The 17,902-nt window shown below is 37.8% G+C and overlaps 1 long non-coding RNA gene across 2 annotated transcripts in view; it reads right to left on the reverse strand.

Annotated features, from left to right (window-relative positions):
* The window catches only part of LOC137209316 (uncharacterized), a 63,042-nt gene that overhangs the window by 4,778 nt on the left and 40,362 nt on the right, over positions 1–17,902 (reverse strand). The window contains exons 5-8 of one of the 2 annotated variants that reach the window (XR_010935987.1): positions 14,782–15,021; positions 13,805–13,833; positions 11,639–11,773; positions 7,148–7,215 (exon numbers count right to left, since the gene is read on the reverse strand). This is a non-coding gene — a long non-coding RNA (uncharacterized lncRNA). Of the gene's footprint in view, positions 1–189; positions 7,216–11,638; positions 11,774–13,804; positions 13,834–14,781; positions 15,022–17,902 lie in introns of those variants that run through there. The other variant, XR_010935986.1, reaches the window with a different exon arrangement.

Genomic DNA, 17,902 nt, shown 5'->3' on the forward strand with positions numbered 1-17,902 from the left:
CCTCAGCACTTGTTATCTCTTGTCTTTTTGAGAATAGCCATTCTAACAGGTGTGATATCTCACTATGGGTTTGATTACATCTCCCTGATAATTAGTGATGTTGAGTACATTTTCTTGCACTTGTTGGCCTTTGTATGTTCTCTGTGAAAAAGTGTCTACTCAGGTCCTTTGCCTGATTTTTTTTTTTTTTTTTTTGCGGTATGCGGGCCTCTCACTGTTGTGGCCTCTCCCGTTGCGGAGCACAGGTTCCAGACGCACAGGCTCAGCGGCCATGGCTCACGGGCCCAGCCGCTCCGCGGCATGTGGGATCTTCCCGGACCGGGGCACGAACCCGTGTCCCCTGCATCGGCAGGCGGACTCTCAACCACTGCGCCACCAGGGAAGCCCACTTTGCCTGATTTTTAATGAGATTATTTTGGGTTTTTGCTCTTGATTTGTATGCACTCCTTATATTTTTGGATATTAACTTCTTACCAGATATATGACTTGCAAATATTTTCTCCCATTCTATAGGTTGCCTTTTCATTTTGTTGATTGTTTCTTTTGCTGTATAGAAGCTTTGAACTCTGATGTAGTCACACTTGATTTTTGCTTTTATTACTTGTGCTTTTGGTATTGTATCCAGAATTTCATTGCCAAGTCGAATGTCAACGAGTTTCCCTTATGTTTTCTTAGGAGTTTTATGGTTTTAGGCCTTACATTTAGGTACTTAATCCATTTCTAGTTAATATTTGTGAGTGGTGTAAGATAGAGGTTCAATTTCATTCTTTTGCATGTGGATATTCCTTCATCGAATTTAAAAAAATTGTGTTGCATGTCTTTTTATTTAATTGTAGGTATTCTTTTTTTAAATTAATTAATTTATGGCTGTGTGGGGTCTTCGTTTCTGTGTGAGGGCTTTCTCTAGTTGTGGCAGGCGGGGGCCACTCTTCATCACGGTGCGCAGGCCTCTATCACGGCCTCTCGTTGCGGAGCACAGGCTCTTGATGCACAGGCTCAGTAAGTGTGGCTCACAGGCCCAGTTGCTCCACGGCATGTGAGATCTTCCCAGACCAGGGCTCAAACCCGTGTCCCCTGCATTAGCAGGCAAATTCTCAACCACTGCACCACCAGGGAAGCCCGGTATTCTTTATATATATATATACACATACATACACACACACACACATACACACACACACACACATACACACACATCACATCTTCGTTATCCAATCATCCATCAGTGGACACTTGGGTTGTTTCCAGTTTCTGGCTGTTGTAAATACTGCTGCAGTGAACTCAGGGGTGAGTATATCTTTTTGAGTTAGTGTTTTCATTTTCTTTGGATAAACAGCCAGAAGTGGAATTGCTGGGTCCATATGGTAGATCTATTTTGAATTTTTTGAGGAATCTCCATACTGTTTTCCATAGTGGCTGTACCAATTTAAATTCCCACCAACAGTCCACAAGGGTTCCCTTTTTTCCACATACTCACCAACATTTGTTATCTGTTTTTTTTTTTTTAATATAAACAGCCATTCTGACAGGTGTGAGGTGATATCTCATTGTGGTTATGATTTGCATCTCCCTGATGATTAGTAATGTTGAGCATCTTTTCATGTGCCTGTCGGCCATCTGTATGTCTTCTTTGGACAAATGTTTGTTCAGATCCTCTGCCCATTTTTAATCAGATTGTTTGTTTGTTTGTCATTCAGTTGTGTGAGTTCTTTATATGTTTTGGTTAGTAACCCTTTATCGGACATATCATTTGCAAATACCTTCTACCATTCAGTAGGTTGTATTTTGATTTTCTTGATGATTCCCTTCACTGTGTAGAAAGATTTTTGGTTTGATGTAGCCCATTTGTTTATTTTTGCTGTCATTTCCATTGCTTCTGGGGTCAGATCCAAATATACATATAGTTAAGACCAAGGTCAGTCAAGAGCTTACTGCTTATGTTTTCTTCCAGGAGTTTTATGGTTTCTGGTGTTACATTCAAGTCTTTCATCCATTTTGAGATAATTTTTTTGTACGGTGTAAGATGGTAGTCCAGTTTTATTCTTTTGCATGTGGTTGTCCAGTTTTCCCCACACTATTTGTTGAAAAACTGTCCTTTCCCCATGTATGTTTTTGCTTCCTTTGGCATAAATTAGTTGACCATATGGCATGGGTTTATTTCTGGGCTCTCTATTCTGTTCCATTGACCTATATGTCTGTCTTTTTGCCAATTCCATACTGTTTTGGTTAGTATAGCTTTGTAGTATAATTAGAAATTAGGAAGTGTGATGCCTCCAGCTTTGTTCTTCTTTCTCACAATGGCTTTGGCTATTTGGGACTTTTTGTGTTTCCATACAAATTTCAGGATTCATCTATTTCTGTGAAAAATGCCACTGGAATTTTGATTTAGTATGGACATTTTAACAATATTAATTCTTCCAGTTCATGAACATAGAATATATTCCCATTTATTTGTGTCTTTTTAAATTTCTTTCATTAATATATTTTTGAGTGTATAGGTCCTTCACCTCCTTGGTTAAGTTCATTCCCAGGTATTTTATTCTTTTTATGCAATCAAAGGTATTTTGTAAGGGGATTGTTAATTTCTTTTTCTGATCATTTGTTGTTAGTCTCTAAAAATGGAACTTATTTTTGTATATTGCTTTTGTACCTTGAAACTTTACTGAATTTACTTACTAGTTCTAGCAGGTTTTTTTTTTTGAGTCTTTAGGGTTTTCTATATATAAAATGATGTTGTCCTCAAATAGTGACAGTTTTACTTCTTCCTTTCCAGTATGGATGCCTTTTATTTCTTTTTCCTGCCTAATTGCTAGCACTTTCAGTACTATGTTGAATAAAAATATGGGTTAAGGTCCACTACTATTATGGTATTGTTGTCAGTTTTTCTCTTTAGGTCTATTAATATTTGCTTTATGTATTTAGGTGCTCCTAGGCTGGGTGCATAAATATTTACAAGTGTCATATATCTTCTTGCTGGATTGAGTCCTTTATCATTATGTAATGTCTCTCTATGTCTTTTATACAGTCTTTGTTTTAACGCCCGTTTTGTCTGATAGAAGTATAGCTACATCAACTTCCTTTTGGTTTCCAGTTCATGAAACATCTTTTTCCATTCCTTCACATTCGGTCTGTGTGTGTCCTTACATCTGAAGTGCGTCTCTTGTAAGCAGCATATATGTGGGTCTTGTTTTTTTATCCATTCAGCCACTCTGTGTTTTGATTGGAGTATTTAGTCCATTTACATTTAAAGTCACTATTGATAGGCATGTACTTATTGCATTTGTGTTAATTGTTTTCTGGCTATTTTGTAGTTCTTCTCTATTCCTTTCTTCTTCTTGATTTCTTCCCTTCTGGTTTGATGTCTTATAGAGTGTTATGCTTAGATTCCTTTCTCATTATCTTTTGGTTATCTACTATGGGTTTTTGCTTTGTGGTTACCATGAGACTCATATAACAGCTCATATATATATGACAATCTATTTAAGTTGATAGCAAGATAAGTTTGAATGCATTCTATAAAACTCAACTTATTACTACCCCTCCTGTTGTGTGTTTTTGATGTCTTATTTTATTTTACTTTATTTTACTTAATTTATTTACTGGCTGTGCCATGGGGCATGTGGAAACTTAGTTCCCCAACCAGGGATCAAACCTGTGTTCCCTGCAGGGGAAGCATGGAGTCCTAACCACTGGACTGCCAGGGAATTCCCGATGTGACATTTTAAAGTTTTTAATTTTGTGTATTCCTTATTTAACTATTTTAGTTATAGTTATTTTTACCTCTTTCGTCTTTTAACCTTCATACTAGCTTTATAAGTGATTGATCAATTACCTTTACTATATATTTACCTTTATTAGTGAGATTTATACTTACATGTTTTCTTGTTACTAATTTAGTGCCCTTTTCAGCTTAAAGAAGTCCTTTAACATTTCCTGCAAGACTATTTTAGTGGTGACTAACTCCTTTAGTTTTTGTTTGTCTGGAAAGCTCTTTATCTCTTCTTCAATTCTGAATGATAACCTTGCTGGGTAGAGTGTTCTTGGTTTGAGGTTTTTTCCCTTTCACCCTTTAAATATATGGTTCCACTCCCTTCTGGCCTGCAGAGTGTCTGCTGAAAAATCAGCTATTAGCCTTATAGGAGTTCCTTTGTATGTTATTTGATGCTTTTCCTTTGCTGCTTTTAATACTCTCTCTTTATTTTTAACTTTTGTCATTCTGATTACAGTGCATCTTGCTGTATTCCTCTTTGCCTGTATGGGACTCCGTGTGCTTTCTGGACTTGGGAGACTATTTCCTTTCCCAGGTTAGGGACCTTTGCAGCTATTATGTTGTAAATATGTTCTCAGCCCCTTTCTCTCTCTCTTCGCCTTCTGGGACCTCCTATTATATGAATATTACTGTGCTTGATGTTGCCTCAGAAGTTTCTTAAACTGTCCTTATTTCTTTTCATTCCTTTTTCTTTTTTCTGTTCAGTGGCAGGGATTTCCACTACTCTGTCTTCCAGCTCACTGATTCATTTCCTCTGTATCATTTAGTCTACTGCTGATTCCTTCTAGTGTATTTTTCATTTCAGTTATTGTATCCTTCATCTCTCTTTGGTTCTTTATATTTTTTAATGCTTTGTTAAAAACTTCTAACTTTTCACTCTGTGCATCCATTTTTCTCCCAAGTACCTTCATCATCTTTACAATCATTACTCTGAACTCTTTCTCTGGTAGGTAGCCTGTCTCCACTTCACTTAGTTCTTCTTCTCGGGTCTTATCCTGTTCCTTTGTCTGGAACATGTTTCTCTATTGCCTCATTTTGTTGAAATTGTTACTTGTATTTTTAGGTATGTGGTAGGTTAGTTACATTTCTTGACCTTGCAGAAGTGGCCTTCTCTAGAAGTACTGTGCATCCTGGAAGCACACTACTCTCTCGTCACCCAAGCTATATGCTCTAGGGATTCCTCATAAGAGGGCTGCATGGGTCCTTCTGTTGTGGTGGGCTATGTGGGCTGTCTGGTAAGATTGACTGGCCCATGGTCTGGTTGGTTGCCAGGCGGATGCTATAGGCTGCTGGTTAGTAGGCTCTGGTCACGAGGCAGCTGACTGTAGAACCCCAGGTGGCCCTGGGTCTCGTGCTGGCTCGCTGGTGGGCATAGTCAGTGTCCAGAAGACTCTGGGGCTGTTGCTTTCCCCTGCCTCCCGCAACTGGTGGATGAAGCCAGGTCCTGGGGTTAGTGCCGGACTATTGGCAGGCAGAGCTGGGTCTTGGCATCTGGCTACAGGGCCCAGGGATCCCAGAGCTGGTGTCCAATTGCTGGTGGGCAGGGGGCTGGTTCCTGAAACACTTGGGTATAGAGTCTGGGGTGTCTGGAGGCTTGTGTTGTCCTGCAGCCCAGCTGGTAGGGTCTGGCTTGCTGTGGATAGCCTGGGTCTGCAGGCTGCCGGACTGTGGTTTTCTTGTGTCTGATGTCTGCCCCTTGGTGTGTGAGGCTGGTCTAGAGGCCAGTGCAGGCTTCCTGAAGAGGCTGGCCGAGGCTTGACCTCTGTTGGGTGAAGCTGGGTCTTGGCCCTTTGGTGGGCAGGGCCATGTGTGTAGGCATGTCTAGAGGCAGCTGTGGGATCAGGAAGTCTTTAGGCAGACTGTCTGCTGATGGGTGCATCTGTGTCTCCACTCAGTTGTTTGGCACTGGCACCTACAAGCTATTAGGTGGGGCCAGGTCTTGGCCCTAATGAACTAGAGGAAGGATCCTACAATGGTGTCTGCCAGCACTGCCTTCCACAGGGTAGAAAGAGCTCCCAAACGTGGCTGCTGCCAGTGTCCATGTCCCCAGGGTGAGCTGTAGCCACCCTCCACCTCTGCGGGAGACTCTCCAAGACCAGTAGGTAGGTCTGGCTCAGGCACCTATCAAATTACTGCTTTTGCCCTGGGTCCTTGTGCTTATGAGATTTTGTGTGTGCCTTTTAAGACTGAAGTTTACTTCCCGAAGTCCTTTGGGACTCCTGAAATTAAGCCCCACTGACCTTCAAAGCCAAATGCTCTGGGAGCTCATCCTCCCAGTGCTGGACCCCCTGGGCTGGGGCGCCAGATGTGGGGCTCAGAGTCCTCACTCCTGTTGGAGAACCTCTGCAATATAGATATTCTCCAGTTTGTGGGTTGCACCCCCAGGGGTATGGGACTTGATTATATCATGAATTCGCCCCTTTACCCCTCTCATTGTTCCTTCTTTATGTCTTCAGTTGTAAAAGATCTTTTCTGGTAGGTTTTTGTCTTTTTCATAGATAGTTGTTTTGCAGATAGTTGTGATTTTGGTGTGCTCGTGAAAGGAGGTGAGCTCAGGGTCTTTCTACTCCATCATCATGGCCGATCTCTAGGTTTGCTTTAATTTTTTTTCCAACAGTGTTGTATAGTTTTCATTGCAGAAGTCTTAAACATGTACTGTTAAATTTATGACTAAGCATTTTTAATGCTATTGTTTATAAAATGTTTATTTTGAAAAATTATCTCTAGGATCTATATCGATGTCCCTTTTATGACTGATATTGATAATTTGTGTTCTCATTCTTTATCTCTTTCCTAATCATTCTATCTAGAGGTTAATCAACTATACTTGTTGATTTGTCTTCTGTTTTTAATTTCATTTATCTCTGCAAGTTCTTTGTCATTTCCATTCATTTATGTACTTTTGGCTTAATTTTGAAAAGTTCAATTTAAAATTTTTTCCTCCCATCCTTCCCCCATTAGATGAGAAGCTGTTTGAGGACAGGGACAATATCTCATGCCTGACATGTAAAACCTCAACCAATATTTTAAAAATCAATTGTGGAAAGCACAAATGAAAAGGTTCTAGTTCTCTGGCATTTCACTTGCTTAACGTTTGTATTAGCTATCTACTGCTGAATAATAAATTACCCCACAGGTTCTTTCTGATGAGGAATGGGAAGAAATATAAGAAAATGATTTAAATAAAAATCCATTCTAAAATGATGGAGTACACAATGCAAAAAGGAACATATATATGGACCAGCCAGAGTGGGTCAAATTCAAGTCTCTAGATTTTGGGCAAATAACATTCTCTGAGCTTCAGTTTCCTCACCAGAAAGTATAATAACACTACCATTGAAAGGTTTGTAGCATTAAATGAAAGAACATGTGAAACACCTGTAACCATGCCTAGCATACATTAGGGGCTTGATGAATGCCATTTCTAAGAGTCTCAGTGTCCATATCTGTTAAAAAAAAAGAAAACAAGAAATGCTCTCAGAGTAGGGTTGTTGAATGTGTACAAATAGATAAATAACATGCATAGCACAGGGCACAGTCTATTTCAGGTCTACCCAGAATATTAACTCTTCTAAATATCCATGGAACCTATAAATCATGTTATGGTTATAGGAGGCAGAAAAAAAATCTATATGCACGTTTTTGTGGTTCTGATTTTTGTTTTTAAAAATTAAAATCTACAGCTTGCTTCTCCAACTGAAGATTTAGTTATTTTTTGCAAAAAGCCTAGCTGTGAGTCAGTGCAATATTAAAGAGAGATGGCAAAGGAAGCCAAGATATGGGACCCATGAAGCAAACTTTGGACCTCTATATTCAACGAAGGAGGGTGAAAGCTGGTAACTGGAGATCGGGAATTTTGGGTTCTCTCTTTATACCTCAGTGACCACCAAATGGGAGAATCACATAGTTTCAGTCTCTTAGAAATCTTATATATTACATAAATAAATGGTTTCCTAACGTAATTAATGCTTACAGAAAAAATCACATTTCTGTTACAACATCAAGGGTTAGTGTCCATTGTGATTTTCCTAGAATTTGATGAATACTCAGCACCATGAATATTACTAAAGATATTGGAGAGACACACCCTCACACTTTTCATTTCTGCTCACATATTATTGACCAAAAAAGTCATGTCTGTGGATAACTTCAACTGAGAAGAAAAGTGCAATCCTTCTGTGAGCAGCAGTACTATCTATGACAAATTTAAAAAATCTATTTTGGATAGAATAGAAAATGTACAGGTATTAATCCCATGGTTCCCTCATTCATTTTACTTAACAGGTCAAGAAAGAACTTTGAGCTTCAGAATACAGGCTGCAAACTATGTGATATAAATTCATTCAAACCCATATTTTCTTAACTATATGCCACTGTTGCTAAGTGTTTTATACACATTTACTCATTTATTCCTCAAGATAATCTGAAGAGGTAAGTATTTTTATCCTTACTTATAGGTGAGGAAGTTAAGATACAGAAAACTGTATCTTAACTGTTATATTGAACTGTATATTAAACTGTTGGCCCAACGGCACACAACTGGGATTCACACCGAGGCAGCCTGACTCCAGAATCCACACTCTAAACCAGTGTACACAGTCTCTCATAGACATGTAATACTGAGGCAGAGTTTCAGACAGGGTGGCCGTCAAAAACCAGGGAGATCAGCTCGGGGCTTTGTGACCACCTAGAGGGGTGGGATAGGGAGGGTGGGAGGGAGGGAGACGCCAGAGGGAAGAGATATGGGGATATATGTATATGTGTAGCTGATTCACTTTGTTACAAAGCAGAAACTAACACACCATTGTAAAGCAATTATACTCCAATAAAGATGTTAAACAAACAAACAAACAAACAAAACTAGTTGAAAAAAGAACTGTTTGCCAGGCCTTGAGCTGGGTATTCCACAAGTACTCATCCATCTTCATGAAATGTATGTGTCAGCATGCAGTCGTTAGGCAGGAAGACCACTGCGGGACTTCAAACATTTTGGGTCGTTGTGAAGATTTTCTCAATGCTGCACGTTAGGAAAGAGTATACTATGCGTTTCATATTTTTTTTGCTATGTTTCTACATATGGCCCTAACATAAAAGCAATTTCTGTGCTCAGTGTTTAACCTTTGTCCAACAAGGTATGAGCAAAAAACTCAAAAATGTATTGTTTTCCTCTTTTGAAGAAAATGTTAACTTTGCATGGTTACATGGGACAAAAAGAATGAAAAATGTACAAAGCGTTTCTGTGTTTAGTTTCCTCCTTTGTCCTATACTAACCCCTTCTATGTTTTGATATTTGGCACCTTCATACTAATAGCAAATAAGAATTAATTTATAAAGAAGACAAAACTGGAAATCATAAGTAATTTCTATCTTCTGAACATAATTTAACTTTCTCAATTCTGCTTTTTCAGGAGCCCAATTCTACATCAGGTGCCATATTCTACTTGACTGATTTGATCATCTATAATAGGGGCTGGTAAACAATAGCTTGCAAGTCAACTCTGGCCTGCTGCCTATTTTATTTTTATTGGAGTACAGTTGCTTTACAATGTTGTGTTAGGTTACACCGTACAGCAAAGTGAATCAGCTATACCTATACATATATCCCCTCGTTTTTGTATTTCCTTCTCATTTAGGTCACCACAGAGCACTGAGTAGAGTTCCCTGTGCTATACAGTAGGTTCTCATTAGTAATCTATTTTATGCATAGTATCAATAGCATATGTATATATGTCAATCCGAATCTACCAATTCATCCCCCCCCGCCACCCTGGCTTTCCCTCTTGGTATCCATGTTTGTTCTCTACGTCTGTGTCTCTATTTCTGCTTTGTAAATAAGACTGTCTATACCAGTTCTTTTTAGATTCCACATATATGTGTTAAAATACGGTATTTGTTTTTCTCTTTCTGGCTTACTTCACTCTGTATGACAATCTCTAAGTTCATCCACGTTACTGCAAATGGAATTATTGCATTCTTTTTTATGGCTGAGTAATATTCCATTGTATATATGTGCCACATCTTCTTTATCCACTCATCTGTTGATGGACACTTAGGTTGCTTCCATGTCCTGGCTATCGTAAACAGAGCTGCAATGAACATTTCGGTACGTGACTTTTTGAATTATGGTTTTCTCAGGGTATATGCCCAGTAGTGGGATTGCTGGGTCGTATGGTAGTTCTTATTTTTAGTTTTTTAAGGACCCTCCATACTGTTCTCCATTGTGGCTGTATCCATTTACATTCCCACCAACAGTGCAAGAGGGTTCCCTTTTCTCCACACCCTCTCAAGCATTTGTTGTTTGTAGATTTTTTGATGATGCCCATTAAAAGTCATCCTGTTTAACTCTGAGGATGAAAGGGGGTGGATATTGTAGACATTCTTAACTGTTATCTTATTATTATTTTGCTCTGAGTTCAACACACCAGCTGGCTTGAACTGTGGGTGACATACACAATGAAAACATAATACAATTACATAAAAGACTTGAGAATTTACTTGTCTGGCTTCCTATTCCCTTTTATGTTGCCCAAATTACAACCCTGCCATCACCTCTGCAAAATAAATCAAGCAACAATTCGTGTTGATATAATGAATATCTTATTTCTTTCAGATAAGACCAATGCTGTATCTTCTACAAATATAAGGGTAACCTAATGAACCAAGTAACTAAAAATGGTATGTTCTTTTAACTAATTAGATGCTCATAAAGAGAAGAAAATTCAGTATTTAAAGTTTATATACTCTTTTAGCCATTTGACTTACCTGATCAGTTTCCATTCAAGGCAACATATCAAAAATGGAATTTTTTTCCATTTTTTTATTATGAACAATTTCAAACATGCAGAAAAATTGAACAAAAATGAATATCCACCATCATGATTGAGCAATAGGTAATACTCATATTTGCATTTGCCTGCTTTGTCTCTAGTATTTTAAAATCGAGGAGAGTACCCTAGCTTTTAATTTATTGATATATTTAATTACATTGACTCAAAAAGGCCAAGTCTGTTTTCTCATAAATTTTGATGTTCTCACCTTTTCTTTCTCTCCTCTATTTCAAGAAAACTGGAAGGTTGGTCTAGACTCACAGCGGACATTTTGGAAAAGTGATGCTGTGTGCTTTGTTCTGCATCATATCAAGAGGCGCACAATGCCAGGTTGTCCCAATATGAGTGATGCTAAGTTTGCTCACCCAGTTGATTTGATCCCCACCCGACCTCTCTTTTATAGGGTTATGCTTTCCTTTGGTAATATGCATTTATCTTCTGTTCCAGCAACATTTTATCTAATAGTTTTAGCCTTTATAAAAGAACTTTGCCTGAATTACTGATTTCATACAGAGGTCAGAACTATGATTTTTCTAACACTATTATTCTTTTTGTGTTCATTAACTGATGCTCTTTCGTGAAAAAGTGTTTTTCCTCCTAAAAATTGCTTACCACCTTCCCTTTAATAACCACCTGTCAGGGTAAGGAGTTGGTGTAATAGTAAGATGACTATACATTCCAGTTTATCCAGGACAGTCATGGTTATGTCACTTAACATAACTATTGCTGTGCTCCCATTTATATAATGTAACGTATTAAACAAAAAATTATAAGAACATTCCATGTATTAGTCCCTTGACTTTCTCTCTCAAAATCTCTCTGTCATTTTGAGAATCCTAAGTGTTAATTTATAGTGTTTCTCAGGGTATTATGCATTTTGATACCCAAATCTTTTATATGCAAACACTTCCAATTATCCCTTTTGATACTCAAACCCCCACACTCAAGTCCCAAAATTGACTAGGCTTCTGTGTCCTTTTGACATAACTCCAGTTTTGATTAAATCTTTCCTTTATGATATAATAAGGTATTACAGCATTACCTTGCATTTTCTATGCTCCAGATCTGAAGTCAACAATTTCCTCAAAGATCTCTGATTTCTTTCAGTGGCAACTGATCAGGAGTATTCCTTTTTACTGAGGTGTTAACTGCTCTCAGAGTATTTCAGTGGATAAATCTAGGGTATATATAAATATAAATATACTTTATAAACTTAATATTTTTCTTTTCTAATTCAAATGTAACATTATAGTGCTTTTAATTCCTTTGACTTGTAAATTCATATTATTTGTTTTACTCTAAGTATGGTTTAAAATTGTTTGACTTCTCTTTTCTTTTACGGATAGGACCTTAGGCTGTGCAGTCAGAGCACTGGGTCAAAAGGAATTTAAACATTTGTTTGGCAGAAAATACCACAAGTACAGACAAAGAATGAACATGAAAAATAATGCTTATAATTTTTATCACAAGCAAATGGTTAATATCCCAGAACTACTAGATATATAAAAAACACTGAAAGCATGGTAGAGATATTAACCTAAATAATAAATGAAAATAAATCTTAAGCCTATTTTCCTATGTTAAGTTGATCATAATAAGTTAAATGCAAATTAAAACTATTTAGGTATAAATTTTGACTTACCTACACTGGCAAAAATCCAAAACTTTGACAACATAATCTGTTGGCAAGGCCGCAGGGATAGAGATAGTCACATATATTGCTGGTGACAATGCAAAATAGTATAATTCTTCTTGGAGAGGAATAGGAAATACCAAAAGTCTCTATATATTTATAACTAACTAACTTCACACAGATAATCCCAAATCTTCCAATCTCAAGACTCTTAATCACCGCTGCAAATCCCTTTTGTCATGTGAGGTTCTGGGAAGTCACATGTTCTGGAGATTATGATGTGTACACCTTGCGGGGGGATCATTTTCTTTCTACCACACAAGGTCATAAAACGAGTAGATTAATAATAAATTTGATGGAATTGAAGTCATACAGAATGTATTCTATGATTATAATAGAAGCAAAAAGATTAATGAGTGAATTTGGAAATTCCTCAAATACTTAAAAAATAATGAACATACTTCTAAACTGTCCTTAGGTCAAAGAAGAAATCACAAGGAAAATTGGAAAATATTTGGGACAACAACAAAATTTCAAAATTTGTGTGTTATAGCTTTAAAGCACAATTTACAGAGAAATTAATAGAACCCTAGAAGATACTAATGTGGAAGAGTACATAATTGTTTAAGCTTCCATCTTAAGAAGCTATAAAAAGAGCAAATAAAACCTAGAGCGAGTTAAAGCAAGTAAATAATGCAAGTAAATAAAGCAATAGAGGTAAACAAAATTCAAAGCTGATTTTTTGGAAAGGTCAGTAAAACTGATAAACTTCTAGTAGATGGATCAAGGAAAAAAAGGAGAATACCCAAATTATCAATATCAAGAATGAAAAAAGAAATGTCATTATTGATCTGTCATTAAAAGAATAATAAGGGAATATAATGAACATTTTATTCCAGTAAGTTTGAGAACTTACTTAAATGAATTGAATAAATTCTTTGAAGGGCATAAATTACAACTCAGAGAAAGAGACAACTGTATACTTTCATACTTAATAAAGAAGTTGAATTTATTTCTTAAGAGTGCTCCTAAAAGAAAACTCTAGGCTCATATGGTTTCAGAGTAGAATTCTATTGAATTTTTAAGGAAGAAATAATAATAATCATAAATTCTTTTAGAAAATAGAGTATGCAACACTTTCCAATGCACTCTGAGTCCAGCATTAGCCTGATACCATATCCAAACAAAAACACTGCAAGAAAACAAACCCAGAGAACAATATCCCTCATAAAACTGGATTCAAAACATCCTTAACCAAATACTAGAAACCAAATCAAGTAATACAAAAAACAGATAACACATAATGATCAAGTGGTATTATCCCTGGATTGCAAGGCTGCTTTAACATTCTAAACTCAATCAGTGTAATTCTCCATGTAATGGAGAAAAGCATATGATCATCACAATAGATAGATATATTAAAACATTTTACAAAATGCATCATCCATTAATTCTAAAAGCTCTCAGCTAAATTTAAATACAAGGGTAACAGAAATGTTCAGCTGACATCATATTTGCTGAGAAAGATTAGTTTCCTGCTCTAAGACTGGGAATAAAGTAAGAATGTCTACTCACTCTTAAGGTATTCTCCATTGTGTTGTAGGCTGTGCAATAAAGAAAAAGAAACACACATATATATAGGGAATAAAGACATAAAACTTTTTTTTGGATATCATCATGATGTACATAGAAATTACTAAGGACACTACAAAAAAAACCCCAAAAACAAACCCATTAGGTAACTACTAAGTGAATATAACAGCATCCCATGATGCAAGAGCAGTACACCAAAATCAAGTCTGTTTCTAGATACTGGCAATGAAAAATTACATCATCCAAAAATACGAAGTGCTTGGAGATAATTTTAACCATATGTTTAACACCTGTACCATGAAAACTATCAAAGACGGCTGAATGAAGTTAAAGAAGACAAATAATTTGGGAGCTACACAGTGTTAATGAATTTAAAGACTGAATGTTATTAAGGTATTGATTCTCTCTAAATTTATTTACAGACTTAACCCCAATTAAAATCCCACTGGACATTCTAAAAGTAATGGTCAAACTCATTCTACAGGTTATATGGAAATACAAAAAATATGGAATATGGAAATGTAAAAAAGAATGTATTTGGAGGACTTATACTCCCAGATTTCAACTTACTCCCAATCTACAGCAATCAAGGTAGTAAGATAGTGGCATAAAAATACACATTTAGATCAATGGAACAATTAAAAGTTCAGAAATGGATATATGATTATATGGTCAACTAATTGTTGACTAATTACCAAGATAATTCAATGGGGAAAATTGGTCTTTTCAATAAATGGTGCTGGAATAACTGGGTATCTGTACAGAAAAAGGAGCTTTGGCATTTTCCTTACACCACACACAAAATTTGATTCAAAATGGATTATAGAACTTAAAAAAGTTAACATTCTAAAGCAGAAAACATATGAGAAAATCTTTGTGACCTTGGGAAAGGCAAATTTGCATTGATAGGACAAAAAATATGAATAATGAAAGAAATATATTCTGCAATTGAAGCTTACCAAAATTAAACTTTCACTTGTCAGAGGATACCATTAAGAAAATTAAATGGATGGGCTTCCCTGGAGGTGCAGTGGTTGAGAGTCCGCCTGCCGATGCAGGGGACACGGATTCGTGCCCCAGTCCGGGAAGATCCCACATGCCACGGAGCGGCTGGGCCCGTGAGCCATGGCTGCTGAGCCTGTGCATCCAGAGCCTGTGCTCCGCAACGGGAGAGGCCACAACAGTCAGAGGCCCGCGTACTGCAAAAAAAAAAAAAAAAAGAAAAAGAAAATTAAATGGCAAGTCACAAATGGGGAGAAAATATTTGAAAAAATATATATTAGAAAGGACTTGGACTCAGAGTATACAAAGAAATCTTACGACTCAATAATAAGAAGACAACCAAATAAACAATGTGCAAGTGCTCTGTAACTGAACAAGTCCAGAAAAAGTTGTTTAACTTCATTGGTCACTAAGGAAATGCAAATTAAAACCACAATGATATACTACTACATACTCACCAGAAAAACTAAAGTTAAAAACAAGTGCTGCCAAAGATGTGGAACAACTGGAACACTCATAAGGCACATGTGGGAGCACAGAATGACACAGGAGAGTGGCAGTGAGTCAGAAAGGGAATCAGCCTAGATTCCTGAGGCACCACGTGGGACAAAGCCACAGCCAATCTAGAGTTGTCCAGCAAGGAAAATGAGAAATAAACCTCTGTTGCTAATATCCCCTGAGACTTTGAGACTGTTACACAAAATAACCTTACAAAAGCTGGTGAATATAGTTATATTTTGACTTGTATTTAGTGTTTCATTTCTTCCTCTTTTTTCTATGCAAAGATTTTGTTGTTGAATTTACTGAATCATAATTGGAAAGGCTCAATACTCTGTAATGAAGTATATGGGAAAAGAATCTAAAAAAGAGTGGATATATGTATGTGTATAACTGATTCACTTTGCTGTACACCTGAAACACAACGTTGTACATCAACTATACTCCAATAAAAATTTAAAAAAAGAAAATTTAAAAATAAAATAATTACATTGGATAGTATCTTTAAAACAAGAGTATATAATAATACAAATGATAGGCAAACTTACCTTATTCCTATCTAAGTAAGAATTTATCCAGTGTTTCTCTTGTTAAGGATAAGTCTTGTAAGGACAAATTCACTTACTCTTATTTCAGGCAGTTTTTTTAAGTTAGAAATTGATGTTGAATTTTCAAATGTCTCTTAAACATCTAGGGAGATGTATGATATTGTTTCCTTAAATCTATTGATATACTGAATGACCCTGATGCCTTTTTAAATGTTGACCCATTCTTATATTACTGTAATAAACCCAACTTGGTCAGGATTATTATATTTTAATGTGCTGTTTTATCTTAGGTTTTTGCATTGATATTTATGAATTAAATTATCTTTAGTTTTAATTGTTTCAGTTTCCAGCTTTATAGTTTCAATGTCATACTCACTTCATAAAAATAATTTGAATATTTTCCTTCTTTCAGTGTCCTCTGTGATGTTATTGTTATTTGTTATTTGCTTGTCTCCTTGATTTGTATGTTTAGTGGGAGAATATGTATGGAGAAACCAGAATTTGCTAATGGCCATTATATAATGGAAACTTGGAATTTTTGTCATTATAAAACCAGTGCATGCTTACTGAAGAAATCTTACAAAGTAAAAATGAGCACAAAGAAAAATACAATAATGTAATAATGTTAATAAAAGCAAGTCTTTTACCACTTTGAATAATCTTTTCACCAAATAATTAAAAAATATAATAGTTGGGGGAGTGGCCAAGATGGAGGAGTAGAAAAACCCTGAGCGCACCTCCTCTCATGAGCACACCAAAGTTACAACTATCTGCAGAACAAACATTGATGAAACAAAACCTGGAACCTACCAGTGTGGAACCTTTTCTGGTAGGTTCCAAAGATCTCCTACAACTAAAGACATAAAGAAAGAACCACACAAGATGAGTATGAGGGGTGGACTAGTGATATAATCAAATCTCATACCCCCAGGACAGGCAAACCTCAAAATGCAGAATAATTATACGGCAGGGGTTCTCCCACAGGAGTAAGAGTCCTGAGCTCCACAACAGGCTGCAGCTTGGGGGTCTGGCACTGGGAAGATGAGCCCCCAGAACATGGCTTTGAAGACCAGCGGGGCTTAATTGCAGGAGCCCCACAGGACTGGGGGAAATAAAGACTTTGCTCTTAAAATGGCACACACAAAATCCCATGCATACCAGGACCCCGGGCAAAAGCAGTAATTTGACAGGAGCCTGAGCCAGACCTACCTGCTGGTCTTGGAGAGTCTCCCGGAGAAGTGGGGCAAGGCTGCGACTCACCTTGGGGACAGAAACACTGGGGGCAGACATACTAAGGAACATTCAACTGTGTGAGCACTCCTGGCAGCTGCCATATTGGCTAATTAGTGCCCAAACCTGGCCCCACCCAACAGCCTGTAGGATCCAGTGCTGGGATGCCTCAGGCTAAACAACTAACTGGTCAGGGACAAAGCTGCACCCAGCAGGAGACAGGCTCCATAAAGACCAAAGAGCCCACAGCTGCCTCTGGACATGCCTCTAAACACAGCCCAGCTCACCAGAGGGCCAAGACCCAGCTCCACCCCCCAGTTGGTAGGCACCAGCCCCTCCCATGAGGAAGCCTGAACAAGCCTCTGGATCAACCTCACCCACCAGGGCCAGACACCAGAAGCAAGAAAACTATGATCCCACAGGGCAGTCCAGACCCTACCCTGGGACAAGCTGGGCCCAGACCCTGGCACTACCCACTGGCAGGCAAACACAACATTTGGGACACCCCAGACCCCATACCCAGCTGTGTCAGGAACTACCCCCCACCCAATGATATGAAACAAGGTCTGGAATCCCTGGGCCCTGCAGCCAAACTTTAGGGACCAGCTCTGCCTGTGAGTAGTCTGGCACTAACCCCAGGATCTGGCTTCACCTGCTAGTGGGTGGGCAACAGCCCCAGAGTTTTGGGGACGCTGACTCTGCCCACCAGTGAGCCAGAACTAGACCAGGGGCAGCCTGGGGTTCTACAGTCAGCTGCCTCATGACCAGGCCTCGCTAACCAGCAACGTGTAGCAGTGCACAA

Source organism: Pseudorca crassidens, chromosome 16 (genome assembly GCF_039906515.1).
Source record: "Pseudorca crassidens isolate mPseCra1 chromosome 16, mPseCra1.hap1, whole genome shotgun sequence".
Lineage (NCBI taxonomy): Eukaryota > Metazoa > Chordata > Mammalia > Artiodactyla > Delphinidae > Pseudorca > Pseudorca crassidens.